Source organism: Manacus candei, unplaced genomic scaffold, assembly GCF_025592945.1.
Source record: "Manacus candei isolate 608988 ecotype Guabito, Panama unplaced genomic scaffold, ASM2559294v1 h1tg000112l, whole genome shotgun sequence".
Lineage (NCBI taxonomy): Eukaryota > Metazoa > Chordata > Aves > Passeriformes > Pipridae > Manacus > Manacus candei.
In genome coordinates, this window is record NW_026138160.1 from 928589 (window position 1) to 949729 (window position 21141).

General features: G+C 47.7%; 1 pseudogene; it reads left to right on the plus strand.

Annotated features, from left to right (window-relative positions):
- Nucleotides 1–4293: 4293 nt before the first annotated feature.
- LOC127461765 (mast cell protease 1A-like) lies at nucleotides 4294–20131 on the plus strand (annotated as a pseudogene).
- Nucleotides 20132–21141: the final 1010 nt, after the last annotated feature.

Consider the following 21141-nt stretch of genomic DNA (forward strand, 5'->3'; position numbering starts at 1 on the left):
AAATAATATATCATAGAATCACAGGATGTTTTGGGTCGTCATGAACCTGGTCTTTACTTACAGTAGTGTTATGGGTTTGAAAAGAGATGTTGGAATTTTTTCCCAAATGGCCCCCTCCCTCCCCCCTGCTCTGTTTCTTCCGGGATGGGGGGAGGAGGGACAGAACGACGCCGCACACGCTGGGCAGTGCAGGAGCCGGGGAGGGGGAGCGCTCTCGGGAAACGGAGGTTGCCACAGGGATGGCTGGGACTCGTTTGTTCGGGGACTTCTGGGGGGTTTGTCCGCAGATCGGACAGAGCAGGAGCCGGGTTTCGGCCACCTCTTTTTCTTTTCCTGAGAGGAAATTTTTTTTCCCCCACGGGACACCTCACAGAGAACAACCTAGAGAGAGAGACCGACCGATCTCAGAGCAAGGTATTCTGCTTTCAAGACTGCCTGTGGGAAAAAGGACTTTTTTCATTGCTAGCTGTGAGCACACCATAGCTTCGAGCAGCTTTTGAACTGCCGGAACAATCCTGCCTTCCTCCCCACTCCCCAGGTTGCCAAGGGTTTCTTCCCCCCACCCCACTTGGGGAATTGGGACTTTGTTTTGTTTCTTCTGAAAGTTTTTAATTGCACCATTTGTTGTTTATTCAGATTTTGTTAATAAAAAGCTGTTTCTCTTCCTTTTCCGCACTTCCACCTGAAGTTTCTTAATTTCTAAGTTGTAATCTTGTTAAACTTAGACAAGTAGGAAGGACTTTGCTCCCCCAGTCCCATCCTGCTGTCCATCCACTCAAGAGGTGTGGGAAGAGAAGTTGCTATTGAAGACTGGGGTAAAAATGTTGTTGAGCACCTGAGCCTTCTCCCCATCTGTTGTTACCAGTTTTCCAGCGTTTTTTTGGGGGGAGGGGAGATGTGTAACACCTCCTCTGACCTTCCTTTTCTGGCTGACATACTCACAGAAACCATTCCTGTTATTCTTTGTGTCTATTGCCAGGTTCAGTTCCAGCTACTCCTCGGCCTTCTTCCGATCTTCCACCGATGCCACGTGGAGCAAGTGGATTGCTTTGATTATGCAACATGCCTGAATTGGGAACTTGAATCGCCCTGGCATTTTGGAAATCATAACCAATTGGCCTGAAGGTGGGAACTTCAGTCTGGCAGAAGAAGAAGAAGAAGAGCCAGTGAGTCGAGCTGAAGAAGCTCCGCCATATGATAAGCTACCAGATGAAGAAACACACTATGCCCTTTTCACCGATGGCTCCTGCAGTATTGTAGGGAGGAGCAGAAGTGGAAAGCAGCTGTATGGAGTCCCACCCAACGAGTGGCGGAAGCCACTGAAGGTAAAGGCGAATCGAGTCAGTTTACGGAACTCAAAGCTGTCCACTTGCTCCACGTGGTATCGGTGGCGTGATGCATAGAGGGCACCTTCCCTTTGAATATCCAGCTCAACACTGGTAATCAGGGTGCCAGGAAGAGCTGTGCTTCAGTACCAATTACCTCTGAAGCTGCTCGTATACCTTCATATGCTGCTAAGATTTCCTTCTCCACAGGGGTGGAATTGGCCTCAGAACCTCTGTAGTTTCGGCTCCAGAAACCCAGTGGTCGCCCCTCGTGTCTTGCCAGGCACCTTTTGCCAGAGGTTCAAGGAGGGACCTTTATCTCCAGGTGCAATGTAGAGTACATTCTTTGCATCTGACGCCAATCTGACTGGTCCAAGAGCCACGGTATGTGCAATCTCTTGCTTGATCTGCCTGAAAGCTTGCTGTTCCTCAGGACCCCATTGGAAATTGTTCTTTTTACGGGTCACAAAGTAAAGAGGGCTCACAATCTGACTGTACTCTGGGATGTGCAGCCTCCAGAAGCCTATGGCTCCCAGAAAAGCTTGGGTTTCTTTCTTGTTTGTCAGTGGAGCAATTGCTACAATCTTGTTGATTATGTCTGTTGGTATCTGGTGTGGTCCATTTGCCATTTCACCCCCAGGAACTGGATCTCTCGGGCAGGTCCCTTGACTTTGCTCTTCTTGATAGCGAAACCGGCCTCGAGGAGAATCTGGATGATCGTCTGTCCTTTTTTGAAAACTTCTTCTGCTGTATCCCCCCATACAATGATGTCATCGATGTACTGGATGTGTTCGGGAGCCTTACCCTTCTCTAGTGTGACCTGGATCAGTCCATGACAGATGGTTGGACTGTGTTTCCACCCCTGGGGCAGTTGATTCCAAGTGTATTGAATGCCCCTCCAGGTGAAAGCAAACTGTGGCCTGCACTCTGCCGCTGAGGGAATGGAGAAAAATGCATTGGCAATGTCGATGGTGACGTACCACTTTGCTGTCTTGGACTCCAGCTCGTACTGGAGCTCCAACATGTCTGGCACAGCAGCACTCAATGGTGGTGTGACTTCATTCAAGCCACGATAATCCACAGTCAGTCTCCATTCGCCATCGGACTTACATACGAGCCAGATGGGGCTGTTGAAGGATGAATGGGTTCTGGTGACCACACCTTGGCTCTCCAACTTTTGGATCATTTTGTGAATAGGGATCACAGCATCTCGGTTTGTCCGATACTGTCGTCTGTGTACAGTTGTCGTAGCTTTTGGCACTTCTTGATCTTTGACTCGCAGTAGTCCTGCAATGGAAGGGTCTTCTGAGAGGCCGGGAAGGGGAGACAATTGCTTGGACTCCTCTTCAATCACCTTGGCTACACCAAAAGCCCACTGGTACCCTTTTGGGTCCTTGAAGTATCCTCTTCTTAGGTAGTCCATGCCGAGAATGCAAGGGGCTTCTGGCCCCGTCACAATGGGATGTTTTTCCCATTGGTCTCTGGTAAAGCTCATGCCCGCCTCTACTACTGACAACTCTTGTGACCTTCTTGTCACTCCAGAAATAAAAACAGTCTCGGTACTCTTATGCTTCGAAGGCACTAAAGTACACTGGGCTCCAGTATCTATCAAGGCTTGGTATCTCTGAGGATCCGATGTGCCAGGCCATCGAATCCACACAGCCCAGTAAACCTGGTTATCTTCTTGGTCCCTTTCCTTCTCCTGGCAGAAGGCAGGGCCCCTCTACTGGTCTTGATCAGAGCATGCATCGTCAGACTTTGACTTCAACTTCTTGGAGGCCTTTTTGTCATCGTCAAAGTGGACCTCCATCTTCTTATGTTTTGGTGATCGTAGTTTCTTTCCTAAGAAGTCTGCATCTACTACATAGGCAACTTTCTTGTCAGTGTCCTTTTGCTTCAGCTCTCTCACTCTAGCTTTGAGCTTGGAAGTGGGTTCACCATCCCACTTCTTCATGTTTTCTCCTTTGCTACAAAGGTATGCCCATAGTTGGTTACATGACTGATGCTTAGGGTTTTCTTTCCTTTGACATGTGAATGATGGAGGTCGTGAGCGAGATCGAGACCAGGATCAAGGTCTAGGTCGAGGTTGTCTTCGTCGATCCCACCGTGATCTTCCCATTGGCCTTTCTCTGTAATCTCTATACCTTCTGCCATTTCTGTCTCTAAGGTCGTCCTCATATCTGGAGTATTCATAATCTCTCTCCATTCTTTCCCTATCATAGGTGTGTCGGTATAGGGGATTGAAAGAGTCTTCCAGATTTTCCTCTATGCTCCTTATCCAAGCACACATGGTGTCCACACTTGGTTCATCCATCTTTGGATGATATGCAGTTATCAAGCAGTAGGTATATGGTTTAGGGGCACCTTGAATTACCTTTTTCCACATTGGTTGCGTGCAGGGAACATTCTCAGGAACTTGGATGTCATAATAGTCTGAATCAGAGTAGACTATCTCCAGCATGGCCAATTCCCATAGGTACTGGATGCCTTCTTCCACAGTCCTCCACCTTCTTGAAGGGCTCGTCAGGGACTCCTTAAATGGGTATCTTGCCCTCACAGCTTGGAGGATTCGGAGCCAAAGATTGGATACCATTCTCCCTTCCCATTTCTTGTTCTATCACAGGGTTTCAGGCAATGGATCCCAATTGTCGTGTTTCGTCACCTTCAATCACGTGACTATCAGCCCCCTTGTCCCAGCATCGCACCAGCCAGGTGAGGACTTGTTCACCAGGCAAGCGCATATAACCTCTCCGTAAATCTCAAAGCTCTCTGGTGGTCAGTGATTGTGTAATTTCACTTTCTCACATTATTTCTTGTCCATCTCTCCCATGTAGAATCTTTTCCACCTCCCTCTTTACTCTTCCACTCTTATGTGGAACCACTCCCGCCTCCTCTCTGTATCTCTCATGTGGAGGTGAGGACTGGGTGTGCTGGGGGGATAAGCTTCTATGTTGTTCAAGGTGTGGAGATGGTCTTCGTCGTCGCTCACGCTGCAGAGATGGACTTCTACGCTGTTCATGCGTCGGAGATGGACTCCTACATCATTCACGCCGCAGAGATGAACTTCTACGTCGTTGATGCCATGGGAGATGGACTCCTATGTTGTTCGCGATACCCAGCAGGTGGAGGTAGCGAGTAGTCTTTTGGGTGCCGAGATAAGGGCCTCATCCAATCATCTACGCCTCCAAGAGAAGGTTGGGTCTGGAGGGGTAGGAATAATTCTCCCTCAGATTGAGGGGAATGCTTTGGCCCCTTCTTTGCATCTTTCGTAACACTGATTGTGTAGTCAGGATATAAATCATCAAGTGACAATATACCACGGGCCGTTTGTACTCCTACCTTCTTTTCTCTTGATACTGCTCTACTTTCCTTTGGACGCCCCTAGTTCTTTTGGGTGCGCTCCTTCTCTTGTAACCGTTTCTTCCTCTCTGGCAGCTGCTTCTTCTCCTGCAATTGCTCCTTCCTCAGTCACAGCCACTTCTTCCTCTCTCACAGTCGCTTCTTTGTCCATTGCTGTCGCTCCTTCACCTGTTGCTGCCGCTCCTTCACCCGTTGCTGCTGCTCCTTCTTCCATTGCTGCTGCTCCTTTGTCTGCTACTTCCTGCGTGGATTGGATAGGTTCTTCTGCTCTTTCTTCTTCTTCTGTGCGTTCCGGTTGCAGAGATGGGTCTGTAAGTTCTACAATCTCCCTTACCCACGTCTTCTTCTTCTTAATAGGGGCAACAATGACTTTCCAGTTTTTTGCTTGAGTCCCAGTTCTAGTAGACTTAGTAGAAATGGCATTGACTTTAAGTTGTGTTTGGACCCTGGCTTCTGTGGACTTAATAGGGACATCACTGGTTTCAGGTGGCATGGTTTGGGTTTCTGTGTCGACCTTAACCTTTTGAAAGTGGTCTATGGCAGCTCGATAAGCATTAGCCAGGCCCCAGCACAAAGCGGAGAATCGCATATTCGGATCCTTGTAGGAAAAGCACTCTTCTGTTAAACAGTGGGCCATCTCACCAGAATCAAACATCTGTTCTGGCGTGAACTCCCAATTAATGGGAGGTGACACACGGCCTACTAATTTACCGAAATCTACCCAAGCTCCATGCCACCCGAGGACTGGCCTGTCCGCAGCTCTTTCCAAAGTTCCAGCGAGTCCCTTTGAGGTACGATCTTTTCTACAACAGGGAAAGCAATACAACACCATTCTTCCAATTTTAAGTAGCACTTCCATTACCTTCATCAATAACAGTATTGTTGCAACCCAATTTAGATAATAATTGGAGCCAATTGTAACCATGGGGATCTCCTTTACCAGGCCTTTGATGTTGAAATTAAAGAATGGAAGCAATTTGTTCCATCCATCCTCTAGGTCTGGACGTCTCCCTATAGGGTAGCCTAAAACAGGTATAAAGATGGCCAGAATTACAAGAAAAAGTAATGAAATGGCCATTGTTGTTGTTATTCTTTCTTCTTGTTCTTAAAACAACCCTTTGTTTATATAAACAAAGTTTTCTTGGTTGCTTTCCCAGACTCTGGCGGTGTTCCTGGACCTGTTCCCAAAACAATAGATTTTCTTTGCAAAATAGCACCGAGCTTGGCTGTCTTCCCGGACAATGTTTTCAGAACAGGCCAAACTTAACCAAAATATCCCACCGCTGCCACCAAAAATGTTGTGCAAGTTTGGAGCTGGCTTCCCACCAAATCTCCAACACTCAACAACAGAGCCTTGCTTCCCAGAGAGGGGAGAAAAAAACCAAACAGCCAAAGCTATAGCAAAAATATATATTTTACATATGAAACAGATATATACAGTGAGAATTACTATATACCTATAATCCTAGAAACCCTAAATAGCTTCCTAAAGGGAAGAGGGGAAGGGATAAGGGAAAAAGGACAAAATAGGACGAAAAGGTACAGAAACAAAAGGAATATGCCCAATCCAAAAATCCAGTAACCAGCAAAACAAAGAACTGGTAAAATCTCACCACTTCCCTTGAGAGAAAGCAGGACGGCTGGACGTGGCCCAGCGCTCTCCCTTCACATGTGGCAGACAACAGCAGTCACTGCAGGCCTCATCTCCAGATAAGCAAGACCAAGACAGGGACCCACTGTTCTCGAACCTCGCTGGAAGAGAAGAGAGCGAGCTCTCTTATCTACGCCTTATTTATACCCCACGTCACTTTCCTAGTTCCTTCCTGGTTACAAGCTGGTCTCCAGAAGGCCTAGGGTGAAAACTATCACACCCCATCCCTACACAACTGAACTTCACCTCTAGACTCTTCCCAGGTCACCTGTTCTTTTCATTCCTGTGTGTTTGCATCTTTCCCGTTTTTGACCAGCAGGTCCCTACTCAGCCATGCTGGCCCTTTGCTTTCCTTACCCAATTTCTTGCTCCTGAGGATCACTGGCACTTGTGCTCTGTGGAATATTTCCTTAAAGATCTGTCATCTCTGCTCCACTCCCTTGTCCCTGAGGAACAATATGAATTTTAAATCAACAGTTCCAAAAATTTTTCTGACAATTCTTAAAAAAAGTCATCCCTGTATTCAAGTTGCTCACATTCGAACTTTCTGTGTTATAACTTCCCACATCCCCATCATGAAAATGTTGGAGAAATGTGGCAAAATGGTGTTTACTTTAAAGAAAATAAGCCATCCCAAGTGAATGCTCCTCTCTGTAGCTCTATCTCATTCACTCTGTAATTCCTGAACCAGGCAAGTGGATACCCAGCTGCCCTGTTCATCTGCTAAATTATCTGCAAGCCAATGCCATTTCCTTCCACATGTGCATTCAGTTTTTCTTAATTTACTTCTGTTCATTCTGTTGTTTAAATATTTCTTGGTCTAATTGTCCCTGAAAATTTCTGTCACCTGTCCATCTCTCCCCTAAGCCAGCTCTTTTCAGGGTTCATGTCCTGAGGAAACTGGAGCTCAGGGGGATCAGAGTAAAAGGTATGACTTTTTTGTTAATTAAGGTTTTTTTGTTAATTAAGGTTTTTTCAATCGTTAGGAAAGGCCTTGAAAACCTTTTGCAATGGTAATAATTATTCCTCCTGTTTCTGTGTAGAATTAGTACAGTAGGTAAGGGTAGTGCTAATTAGAGCAGAGAAAGGCTTTGCAAATAAAGCCTTTGGCATTACTATGGGTGGCAGTAACAGGAGAAGGGACTGGAATAAGAATTGTCTTACTGCCAGCACATGAATCCAAGTCTGACTCTCCTCAGGTCACACTCTGCTTGATCACAAAGATACTTTTCCTCTCTCTGCCTGGTTCCTTCCAGGGCATAAGCTGGACTAATTTCCTTTCAAAATGGCTCCATTTCCATTCTTCCTGTCATACCTAATTAAAACAAAAGATAAACGGAAATGGTGCTGTAGGTATTCATTGAAACACATCTGGGAGCTCACTAATTAACTGCACAATGCTCACAGCTCTGCAGGGAGGGCAGAAGAACAACACAAAGCACAATATGGCTGTCAACATTTTAATGAGCCCCTGAGGACCATGGTACCATCTCCCTGTTAGTTATAGCAGTGGCAAAATCTGGCAAGGTGCCTTGGGGAAATGACAGGCAGAAGCAGAAACAAAGTTGCTTGGAGCAACTTTAATGGCGCCCAGTGTAAGATGGGCTTGGACAAAGTGTTCTCACCGGGGCTCATTACAGCAGAAACTCACAGCTTTTGATTACAGACAGCTCAGAAAGCCTCAGACTTCTCCTGTATCAACCTTCCCTTACAGAAGTCAAACAGCAGTGCCCAGGTAGGACAAAGGTGGTGCTTTCTGTCAGCATCCCGTAGACATGGCAGGTGGAAAGGAAATGCCATGGACCCACCTCTCCAAACCTGCTCTTCCAAAATGCTGGCAGATGCACAGGTTTCAGTTATACACCCTGTGACTGTAACACTGTGACTGCAACACACACTGTGACTGTAATGCACTCTGTGACTGTAACACACACTGCTGACATGCTCAGGAACCACCAGCCATCCTAATTCACAGCTCCCTCCTTCCTTCCCAGTCTGGTTCAGCTCTGGATTCAAACATATACCATTAAATGTTGCACTTCAGGCCCCATCCTCTGTTCCATCAGACCCTGAACACCTCCTTCTCTGCCCTGTGAGATAAAACCATGAGATCAATGGCTTCTCTTGATGTCCATGTATCCTACTACCTCTTGCCAGGGCTCAGCAAATGCTCCATGAGAGGAACTACAATAGTTGACCTCACGAGTGATGTGAGAAGAAATTCCAACAATGTTCATTTTCTCCTTGTTATGATGGAGATAAATCATACTGGACAGAGGACCCCTTGGCACTGTCCCTCTACTTCCCAAGTTCTGCTCCCCGCCACTCACAGAGGACACTCGCACGTGATCCCCTCTCACCGTCACCAAATCAACATCTGTTCACTCCTTTGGAGTGAAACCTCAAGTCTACCTTATCACAAAATCAGAATTGGGGCTGGCAAGTAGTTTGAGATGTCCTGGAGTGCCTCACCTGGCATCCAACCACATCTTCACAAAAGTGTGGTTTTCTTGTATTTTCTCCATCATATTTAGTGGCCTGCTGAGAATGTCCAGGTACCCCAGGGTGCCTCACATACTTGGACAGGTGAAGTGAGCTCTGTACAGCTGCATTAGGCAACTCAGAGATGGGTATAATGATTTTTATGAATTCTAGAAGCTAAACAGAGTTCATTCCATCCTGGCTGTTTTAATAGTCACAACCAGACCGCTAGAACTGGCCAAGAATTATCTTATCAATATATCATCATCAAGCATGGCTAGGCTTCACGAACAAAGATTTGGGAAGGGCTCTACCCACGTTTGTTGCAAGTGAGTTGGTGGCTGAAAAGGCCAATACGAGACAGGCATGTCCGTTTGCAAAAGGCACAACAGAAAGACTCCTTAGATGGTAAATTCTGCAAGGTACAATTCTTTTTGCGTTGCCTTTTCTCCTCAAGGGGGATCCTGCTGCATTCTCAAAGGCATCAGCAGCGTTATAGATGGGGTGTCTCCAGGTCTCCTGATTGGAGGCCAGAGTAGACCAGTTATGTTGATCAATATGGCCAAGGCTGAGATGTTGTTTCAGGGATTCCTTGTATCTTTTCTTCGGGGCTTCTCTCTTGTGGCAGCCAGCAGCAAGTTCACCAATATATAGTACAGCAAAGATGATACACAAGGCTGAAGCAGTCATAGCTATAGCCCTGGAGGGAGAGGAACACCTCTAGAAGACAGCTCTTTCCAGATGTCATTGAGACATTGCCACTATACTCAACAGGCCCTTTTCACTGCCACATTCCAGGTTTGCAGCATTATTGTTTTTTAGCTGCACTGTGGCTGATCTTCACTTGTCACATTCCAGAGTCCCTCAAGATGGACAGGGTGCAATTGGGGTGCACCTAAGGTTTAAATCTCTTCCTGAATTCCAAGTCCTGACTGTCCATAATGAAGCAAAATCCATTCACTCCTGGGCTTCAACAAATCCACAAATTCCCTCTGTGTTTTGGTGGGACTCTGTCCTAGTTAGGACAGCTGAGATCAGTTCATCATGGTGGGTGTAACCCAAAACTGTATTCTATAGCCTTCCATGTCATTTCCCAGAAACTAGACTATTGTTGTCAATAGACTATTCACACCCTCTGCCCATAGAGCCTGACTCCTCAGGCTATAAACTAGGTGTTAAGAGGCCTGTGAGATAGGAGGATGTTTCTGTCCTCACACCCTTTGTGGAACTCCCCGCCCTGAGGGGAGCACTGAACATTCCTGCCTGAACTGGAGGATATATAATCTTGGAGTTTTGGAACATTTTTTCAACCCACTCGTGGGATCCAGAGGAAGGCTGCATCTCATCGCTCTCAACCAGACTTAGACCACCACTGGACTGCGATCACCAGTTCTGGCCAGACTGCAGCAGCTCTCCCACCAGCAGGTTCTTCCCCTCTCCCTTTACTTTGGACTCAAACAGGGCCCAAGGAACACCACTTTGTTCAGGCCCCAGGGCACTGGGTTATACATTTGGTTTTTTTGTGGGTTGAGACCAATTGTTTGTTTGTATTATTGTACTTACTGTATTATTTTAATAAATTGTTATTCTGACTTATAATCTCTCCTTTGAGTTGAGTTCATTCCCCCTGCTGGTTAACTTTTAAACCAGCACATTTTGGCGCCCAAACGTCGGGCAGAGAGAGAGAAGTCAGAATCACAATTTCATTTTAAGCATTTGTCTATTTGAATATAGAAACTCCCTGATCACCATGTTGTTTGATGCACTCACATGGATGTTGTATTTGAGCCTGTTCATATTTCCACAGATGGGGTATTATTTGCCTGTTTTGATGCTCTCTTTAAGACCAGGGAGAGGGATCCAAATTGCTTTATTAGTATATTATGTTTATGTCATTCTAACATCAGAAGCAATGAGTTTCATTGTAAATGTGTATTCAGTCCTGTTTGCCTGTCCTGGTTTGGGTTGCTACCTCTGGGGCCTCATTAAAAATCGTACCCAGTTTTTTGGAGGAACAGGGGTGGATGGTTTCCAGCCTCTCACCTCCTTCTTCCCCTTCAGACCTGCTACAACAGTTTTTGAAAATATTGAGTTCTCTTTTGATGTTAAGGACAGCATAATGTTATTGTTAGTGTTGCTCTGTCTGCTCTGTACTGTGTACACCATGTTTAGGGTCAGAAAAGTGCCTTTCAGGGAGGTTGGTTGGACACTTGCCCTGGGAGCAGATAATGCTGAGTGGCACGGGAAGTGGGAGGACATCAGCCAGTATTTGGAAAAGTTTTCTCCTCCAATGATCTGGAAATTCACCCCTGAACAACTGCAGGATCCTGTTAGCATGATAAGACTGGTGAAGGAAAAATGCTCTGGCAGCTCCAGAGATGGCCAGCTCACAGCAACCTGCTGGGCCCTGGCCACTGCCTACCGGGCACTGCTTGACATGATACAGCACTGTCAGGGCGAGGAGAGAAGGAGCAAATCCACAGGCACCACGTCCACCCAAACCACAGCTGAGTCAGAGGGAGAAAGAAATAAACCAACCGGCACCGTGTCCACACAAACCATCGAGGAGCCAGAAGAACAAGCAAAACCAATAGCAGTCGCCCCTGTCCAGAAAAGGAAATCAAAGACTAAATCAGTTCGCATAGCAAATGATGATGAAGAGGCGGGACCTTCACATCCACCGGAGGAGACAGAGCCAGAAATAATCACTCGGTCCCTATCCCTGGGTGAGCTACGTGAGCTCCGGAGAGAGTTCACACGACAGGCGAACGAGTCCATTCTGACCTGGCTGCTCCGAATCTGGGATGCCGCAGCTAACGATACGATCCTAGATGGGAGTGAAGCCAGACAGCTGGGATCCCTGTCTCGAGATGTAGTCATTGATCAGGGGATTGGAAGGAGGCAGGAAACTCTCAGCCTCTGGTGGCGACTGTTGTCCAGTGTGAGGGAGAGATACCTTTGCAAGGAGGACCTCCACGTACAGCAAGGACAGTGGAACACGATGGAACAAGGTATCCGGTGCCTAAGGGAGTTAGCTGTACTGGAGATAATCTTTTCAGAGGATGAAAGATTCCCTAAGAGTCCAGATAGCGTACAGTGCACCTCCCAAATGTGGTTAAAGTTTGCACGACTCGGGCCAGAAATGTATTCCCGCTACTTAGCAACGCTGCAATGGAGGGAGGGAGAGGACAAGGTGGGAGCATTGGTTAGTAAACTCAGGATTTATGAAGACACTGTCACCGCCCCATTACGAGCCCACGTCTCATCTGTGGAAACCAAACTGGCTGAACACGTCCGAAGCCTGGAAGAGAAAATTGAAGAGGGACACCAGAAGCTAAGAGAAGAAATTAAGGAAGGGATTTTCCATATCTCGCCAGGACAAACAAGAGTCTCTGCTATCAGGAGCCAGCGTCCCCCAGCTAAGGAGAGAAGGTACACTCCACGTGGCGATCTACGGTTTTACCTCCGTGAGCACGGAGAAGATATGAGGAAGTGGGATGGGAAACCCACCTCTTCCTTAGCAGCCCGGGTACGTGAACTGAAAAGAGGAACAAATACCATAAAGAACTCTTCAAGGGTAAACGTTGCTCCAGTCTCTCGTGGGCAAGACTCCAGACGGTACAGGAATGATGATATGTCTGATCCTCTTGAAGGGACCTCCAGGTCATACCCACAAGAAGAGCACAATGAGTACCATGCCCAGGACTAGGGGTGCCCTGCCTCTAGCCAGGTAGAGGAGAGGGACAATCGAGTCTATTGGACTGTGTGGATTCGGTGGCCTGGCACATCAGAGCCACAAAGATATAAGGCTTTAGTGGACACTGGCGCACAATGTACATTAATGCCATCAAGATACGTAGGGGCAGAATCCATCTCCATTTCTGGGGTGACAGGGGGATCCCAACAGCTGACTGTACTGGAAGCTGAAGTGAGCCTGACTGGGAAGGAATGGCACAGACACCCCATCGTGACTGGTCCAGAGGCCCCGTGTATCCTTGGCATAGATTACCTGAGGAGTGGGTATTTCAAAGACCCAAAAGGACTTCGTTGGGCTTTTGGCATAGCTGCTGTGGAGACGGAGGAAATTAGACAGTTGAACACCTTGCCTGGTCTCTCAGAGGACCCCTCTGCTGTGGGACTGCTGAAGGTTGAAGAACAATTGGTACCGATAGCCACAGCAACAGTGCACCGTCGGCAATACCGCACCGACCGAGACTCTGTGACCCCTATACATAAGATGATCCGTGAACTGGAGACCCAGGGGGTGGTCAGCAAGACTCACTCACCCTTTAATAGCCCTATATGGCCAGTGCGTAAGTCCAGCGGAGAGTGGAGGCTGACGGTGGATTACCGTGGACTCAATGAAGTCACACCACCCCTGAGTGCTGCTGTGCCGGACATGCTGGAGCTCCAGTATGAGCTGGAGTCCAAGGAAGCCAAGTGGTATGCCACCATTGACATAGCCAATGCCTTTTTCTCCATTCCTTTGGCAGCAGAGTGCAGACCACAATTTGCTTTCACTTGGAGAGGTGTACAGTACACCTGGAATCGACTGCCTCAGGGGTGGAAACACAGTCCCAGCATTTGCCATGGACTGATCCAGACTGCACTGGAAAAGGGTGAGGCTCCAGAGCACCTACAGTACATTGATGACATCATTGTATGGGGGAACACAGCGGGCGAAGTCTTCGAGAAAGGAGAGAAGATAATCCAGATTCTCCTAAGAGCCGGTTTTGCCATTAAACGGAGTAAGGTCAAGGGACCTGCTCAGGAAATTCAGTTCCTAGGAGTCAAGTGGCAAGATGGACGCCGCCTAATTCCAATGGAGGTGATTAACAAAATAGCAGCCATGTCCCCACCAACCAGCAAGAAGGAAACACAGGCTTTCCTAGGCACTGTGGGCTTTTGGAGGATGCATATCCCCGAGTATAGTCAGATTGTAAGCCCTCTCTACCTTGTGACACGGAAGAAAAATGATTTCCAGTGGGGCCCCGAACAACAACAAGCCTTTGAACAAATTAAACAGGAGATTGCCCATGCGGTAGCCCTTTGGCCAGTAAGGACAGGACAGGACGTGAAGAACGTGCTCTATACCGCAGCTGGGGAGAATGACCCTTCCTAGAGCCTCTGGCAGAAAGTGCCTGGGGAGACCCGAGGACAACCGCTGGGATTCTGGAGTCGGGGATACAAGGGATCTGAAGCCAGCTATACACCAACTGAGAAAGAGATCCTGGCTGCCTACGAAGGAGTTCGAGCTGCCTCAGAAGTAATCGGCACCGAAGCGCAGCTCCTCCTGACACCCCGACTACCAGTGCTGGGCTGGATGTTCAAGGGAAGAGTTCCTTCCACACATCATGCCACCGATGCCACATGGAGTAAGTGGATCGCTCTGATCACGCAGCGAACCCGGATAGGGAATCCTAATCGCCCTGGGATTCTGGAAATTATCACCAATTGGCCCGAAGGTGAGAGTTTCGGACTATCCTCTGAAGAAGAGGAGGAGAAGGTGACACGGGCTGAGGAGGCCCCACCATATGACAAGCTACCAGCAGATGAAAGGCGATATGTGCTCTTCACAGATGGCTCCTGCCGCATTGTAGGGACAAACCGAAAATGGAAGGCAGCTGTATGGAGTCCCACACGGCGAGTTGCAGAAGCGACCGAAGGACAAGGTGGGTCAAGTCAGTTTGCAGAGCTTAAAGCCGTTCAGTTGGCTTTGGATATAGCTGAACGAGAGAAGTGGCCAAGACTCTATCTCTACACTGACTCATGGATGGTGGCCAATGCTCTGTGGGGATGGCTGGAGCGATGGAAAAAGGCCAACTGGCAGCGCCAAGGGAAACCCATCTGGGCGGCGGAGATGTGGCAGGACATCGCTGGCCGGGTAGAGAAGCTGAGTGTGAAGGTCCGTCACGTAGACGCTCATGTAGGCAAGAAACGGGCTAATGAGGAGCATTGTAACAACGAGCAGGCGGACCGAGCTGCCAGGATTAAAGTCTCTCAGGTAGATCTGGATTGGCAGCACAAAGGAGAATTATTTCTGGCTCGATGGGCCCATGACGCCTCCGGTCACCAGGGGAGAGATGCAACATACAGATGGGCTCGTGACTGAGGGGTGGACTTAACCAAGGACATTGTCTCACAGGTCATCCATGACTGTGAGACATGTGCTGCCATCAAGCAGGCCAAGCGGGTGAAGCCTCTATGGTATGGTGGACGGTGGTCGAAGTACAGGTATGGGGAAGCCTGGCAAGTTGACTACATCACGCTCCCCAAAACCCGCCAAGGCAAGCACTACGTACTGACCATGGTAGAAGGAAGCACTGGATGGTTGGAGACATACCCCGTGCCTCATGCCACTGCCCGGAATACCATCCTGGGCCTTGAAAAACAAGTCCTGTGGCGACACGGCACCCCGGAGAGAATTGAGTCTGATAATGGGACCCATTTCAAGAATGGCCTCGTAGACACCTGGGCCAAAGAGCACGGCATTGAGTGGGTGTATCATATCCCCTACCATGCACCAGCTGCTGGAAAAGTTGAGCGGTGCAACGGACTGCTGAAAACCACTCTGAAGGCACTGTGTGGGGAAACTCTCAAACACTGGGAGCTGCATTTAGCAAAGGCCACCTGGTTGGTCAACACCCGAGGTTCCATCAATCGAGCTGGCCCTGCCCAATCAGAACTTTTGCATACTGTAGATGGAGATAAAGTCCCCGTGGTACATATGAGAGGAATGTTAGGGAAGACTGTTTGGATTAGTCCCACCTCAAGCAAAGGCAAACCCATCCGAGGGATTGTTTTTGCTCAAGGACCTGGTTCCACCTGGTGGATAATGCAAAAAGATGGGGAGACACGTTGTGTACCACAAGGGGACCTAATTTTGAGTGAGAATGGTCTGTAATGTTTCATTGTATATATATAGATAGATAGATAGATGTATATAGTTTTAAAGGGATATAGTTTTTAAAGGGGGTTAATTTGGGGATGACATGGATGGCATAGAATAAGGGGTGGATAATGTCCTAGTTAGGACAGCTGAGATCAGTTCATCATGGTGGGTGTAACCCAAAACTGTGTATTCTATAGCCTTCCATGTAATTTCCCAGAAACTAGACTATTGTTGTCAATAGACTATTCACACCCTCTGCCCATAGAGCCTGACTCCTCAGGCTATAAACTAGGTGTTAAGAGGCCTGTGAGATAGGAGGATGTTTCTGTCCTCACACCCTTTGTGGAACTCCCCGCCCTGAGGGGAGCACTGAACATTCCTGCCTGAACTGGAGGATATATAATCTTGGAGTTTTGGAACATTTTTTCAACCCACTCGTGGGATCCAGAGGAAGGCTGCATCTCATCGCTCTCAACCAGACTTAGACCACCACTGGACTGCGATCACCAGTTCTGGCCAGACTGCAGCAGCTCTCCCACCAGCAGGTTCTTCCCCTCTCCCTTTACTTTGGACTCAAACGGGGCCCAGGGAACACCACTTTGTTCATGCCCCAGGGCACTGGGTTATACATTTGGTTTTTTTGTGGGTTGAGACCAATTGTTTGTTTGTATTATTGTACTTACTGTATTATTTTAATAAATTGTTATTCTGACTTATAATCTCTCCTTTGAGTTGAGTTCATTCCCCCTGCTGGTTAACTTTTAAACCAGCACAGACTCTCTGGCTTGTTTGCTTCAAGAACAAGAACCACAGGCAATGGAAACAAGTTGGGATCATTTGGTTCCCTTCTACAAGTTCTCCATCAGTACTGCAGAAATTCCTGTTAACGCAGCAAGCACATACCAAGTGTAAACCAGGCTTGACCACCGTAATTGGCTTCTCTAATTATGGCATTATGAAGGAGGGAGAGCAGTGAATGTCCTTTACCTTGACTTCAACAAGGCTTTGGACATGTCATAAGCAAGCATATTCTTCTGTGTGGGTCAAAATGTTATGATCTGATTGAACAACTGGATGGGTAAAAAGTGGATGCTCATGCTCAGAGAGTGGTGGTGGTTCATAGGCCATACTCTATGTGGAGGTTATAACAAATTTCGACAGAAGAGGAGGGTAAGTAAAAGCATTCAGGCTATATGTAACTAAAAAACAGAAGTGTTTTCATGGTAAGAAGTATGAAGCATTGGAATGAGATGCCCAGACAGGATGCCCAGTCTTCCTCCTCAGTGTCAGTGCCTTAAGTGCATTCTCCTTCCTGGAGGTTTGACTGGCTGGGCTCATGGTAAAAGGAGAGTCAGAAAAACTGGGGGCTGAGACCCTTCCAGCTTGAAACCCTGGAGCCAGTGCTGCCAGGGAGGACGTTGAGAGACTTCAGGCAGGGCTACCACCCTTCTCCTGGAGGCTGCTTTGAAGAGGCCTTGTCTTCTCTCCTATCACTGCACTCCTACTCTCCTCTTATTTCTCAGCTCAGACTGTGCCTGAAACCAGTGATACATTACAGGGACTAGAGTTGTGCCCTTTGATAACATTTCAGTCATCCAGAGCCAGGTGTGGTCAGCCCTCCCCAGGCAGTGCTGCTTGTCTGTCTCTCCACTGTGCACCAGCAATGTTTTGGACAGCCCAAGAACCCTCTCTCCTCATGCAGCTCGAAACAATACAGGAAATATTGGCATATGTGATATTAACACTTCTCATCTTTCTCTCAGGAAGGATTTGGAAGAACGGAAGTTGATCCCCACTCCAGGCCCTACATGGCTTACTTACAAATTGAAAATGAGACTGTATTCTTACAGCAGCTAAATTAGATGCTGCTATTTTGGTCTGTGGTTGGCCCAGCCACCTGTAAGAATCTATTCTTCTCCTGCCAAGCTATAAGAAAACAAGCACTGATAAATGCGAACTTTGTCCTTGAAGAAGCATCTTGTATAAACTGTAATTAATTGGTACCTCACTATTGGTCGACGGCCCTCCAAGGGCATTTGAAAAAGAAAGTGATGAGAAAGGTGATGAAGCAAGCCCCCAGGTTCATTTAGGAAAGCCCCCCTGAGGTGCAGCACGCAGGTGCAGGGACATTCCAGAGTACCCACACATGTGCAGAAGAGACTCCACTTGTATAATGGAGGGAGAGACTGAAGGCCTCTAGTTGGGCGGTGCTGGCCACACCTGCCCAGGTAGAACGTCATCAATTAATTGTATAAAAGGTAGAGAACTTGTGCTGGGAGCGGAACTCAAGCTTCACATCTTTGTTGCCTTTTGTGGGGACACCCGCTATCTTGTGAGCCTGCCGACACTCCAAGAATGCAGCTTCTGCTATGGGGAATTCTTGGCGTTCTGGGATCTCCTTCAAAAGCAACACCTGAGTTAGTGGGGGAGTTGTACTGAGGACTTATTTTCCTCCTCCTTCCTCTCTCTCAGGTTTTCGTTTTGTTGCCCACCCCTTGATGATAAATATTGTTCTTGTTGAGCTTTCAACGGTGTACTGGTTTCAGTTTCAGCATCCTTCCCCGCTACAGAGACAAATATTTCTGACTCTGAAGGGTTCCTGATTCAGCCAGATGCAGTGCTCTCAGCAGCTCACTGTGTGCATGGAAAAGGGTAAGACCCTCTGTTTCTTCTGTGTGGGATATTTTCAAGTCTCACACAGTCCTGAAGGGCCCCAGTCCTGGTCTGGGCTGAAAGAGTTCTCTGTGTCTCTTCAGGCAGAGCAGGGATCTCTATGAGCTGAGCTCCCCCTATGAGCTGCAGGAATTGTCTGCCAGGTTGCTGTGTGCTCCTGGGGACGGGACTGCTCAGCAGTGATCTCCTGGTTCATGGCTCCTACCATGGCTCAGAGGTACTGCTGCAAAAGAGGGACCAGTGTGTGTCCCATTCCCTGCTTCCCCTTGTCTTCAGAATGGGACAAGTCAGACCTATGTGAGTGTGGGGGGAGGGACCCTCAGTTGAACGGTGGAAGGAACCCAGGTTACAAAAGGGAATTTGCTGAGAACAAATCTCTGGGGAGGTACATCCCAGTGCCACCTCCCTCCAACCACCTGCCACGGGGCTGTGCTGCTCTGGCCAGTGCAGCTGTAACATTTTGGTGTTTCCTGGTAGAAAGGTGAATATCACTGTGACCCTGGGAGCCCACAACATAACTTATCAAGAACCAAGCCAGTAGAAGATCCGAGTTGGATGTTGGGTCATCCATCCCAGATACTTAAATTATAGATCTGGAAATGACATCATGCTGCTGAAGGTATGTTCTCATGCATCTTTGCTGCCCAAGGGATCTCCCCCTGCTCACCTCACCAAACCCATGAAGTTGTTCCCATTCCTTTGCTGGCTCTAATCCCATGTTCTCTCTGCTTGATAGCTGAAGAGAAAGGCCAAGACCACTAAGTACATGAAACCAATCTCCTTGCCTAGATACAATGATGGTGTGGCACCAGGAACTAAATGTAGTGTGTCTGGCTGGGGCAGTATATGGATAACAGGGTGTGAGATTGATGTGATGATATAGGCAGACCAGGAGGTGCAGCATGAGGAAATGTATAAGCAGACTTTTAATCCATACAGTCCTCCAGCTATGATCTGTGCAGGTGCTATGCATGGCAGAAAATCAATTTTCATAGTGTTGGTTTTGTCTGTAAGCTTAGGATGAGGTTGGGACTAGACAGTCAGGTTGGTTCTCAGGTGAGGGTCAAAAGGGCGGTACAATGAACCAGATTCTTCAGGAGGATGTGCTGAGGCTCCTCATAGCAGCTCTGAAGCTGACATGCTCTCTGAGCTGGGGTGCACTTGCTCAACTCTCAGCATCAATTTGCCTCTTTACTCACTTGGGGATGTTCTACCCATCCCAGCCAGCGCCCCAGCAGGCTGCAGAGCTTGTGTAAATCCTTTGTCATATCCTCACTGGGATGGCTTGGCTATTTCCCCCATGTCTAAACTAGGATTTGATTGTTCCTTTCAGGATGTGAAGGCAGCTTTTGAATCTCAAATAGCCTCCAGGTTTGAACTGCTTCCCAGAAGGTCTTAGAGGAGTAGTGAGGCAGCTACAAACCCTGCAGAGCTGGGTCTGGAAGGAGGGAGGGGGTCAGAAGAGGAGGTTCTTCATGTGGAGAGAGGGAAGTGGAACAGTTTGTTCCTTAGGGTAAGGAGAGCTGTGCTGTGACAGGGCTGACCCCTTCCATTTCTTTCACTCCACAGGGTGATTCTGGTGGCCCACTATTCTGCAATCAGAAGGCCCATGGCATTGCTTCTCTTGGATATGAATTCAGACACTTCCCTAATGTATTTACCAACATCTCTTATTTTGAGGCCTACATCAATGAACAGCTGAGAAAGTTTGCAATCCAAGAGCTACCTGGCACTCCCTCCAGTGACTAAAATGCTGAGTGCTTCTTCTCCGTAATTCTTCTCATTAATGCATTAAACATTGGTTGATGCTCAGAGGCTTTTATGGGCGATGAAATGAGGTCAGAGATACCTTGCCAGGCAATGGTTTCTGCACTAAGGGAAGTCTCCCTGGCAAGGTAAGAAAGCAGGTTCCAAGCACATCCAGTTTCCCATTGTTCCCTTCCTCCCACTACTGCCCAACACTGCCATCTCCTGCTCTGCTTTCTGTCCATCAATAAAAGCTCCTTCAAACTTGCTTGTGTGTGCTGCCTTCTTGAGGATGGGATGCAAAGCCTGAGCATGAGAAGGAGGAGATGACACTCCTTGGGAGAACCTGAGTGGGACTGTAGGTGGGACACACAATACAGATCTTTGTCCCTGAACTGCTGCAAATGCTCTCCCTTGTCTCCCTCAATCTCTTGCACTCAAACCAGCAGGTAGAGACAGCAGCCTTGCCAAACCATTTATGCAGTCTTTCAGAAACAGAAGCTGTAGGAACCACGTGTCACTAAGCCTTTATATAATAAAGAAGGATGCACGCTCTTCTGAGATGGAGAACAAAGAGGTTTATTTCAAATCCTGCGCTTCCTTTTATACCCTGATATCATGTGACCTTCTAACCAATAGGGTTATCCATTTAGACGCATGCTTCTTTGAGCTTCTCTGCCCCAGCACGTCCCCCGTGCCTTGGACAGGTCTCCTACATCACCCCCCTCTCAATTATATAAGAAGGTCACAAAAACAGTGTAATAACAACAGTGCAAACAATCAGAACAGTACATTGTAAACTACCAAAGCTTGCAATGACCCAGCACATCGCTTGCTTGGCCTCTTATACCTCTGTGGGAAACCTTATAAAACTTTCTTATTTTCCTAAAGGGTAGTGCAACTTGGAGAAATAACTTTATTAACCTAAAGGCCTTAGCCCAACTGTGCATACACTTATAGTCTTTATTAATCTGAGGGTTTTGAATAACTGAGGAGAACAACTTTATTTAAGA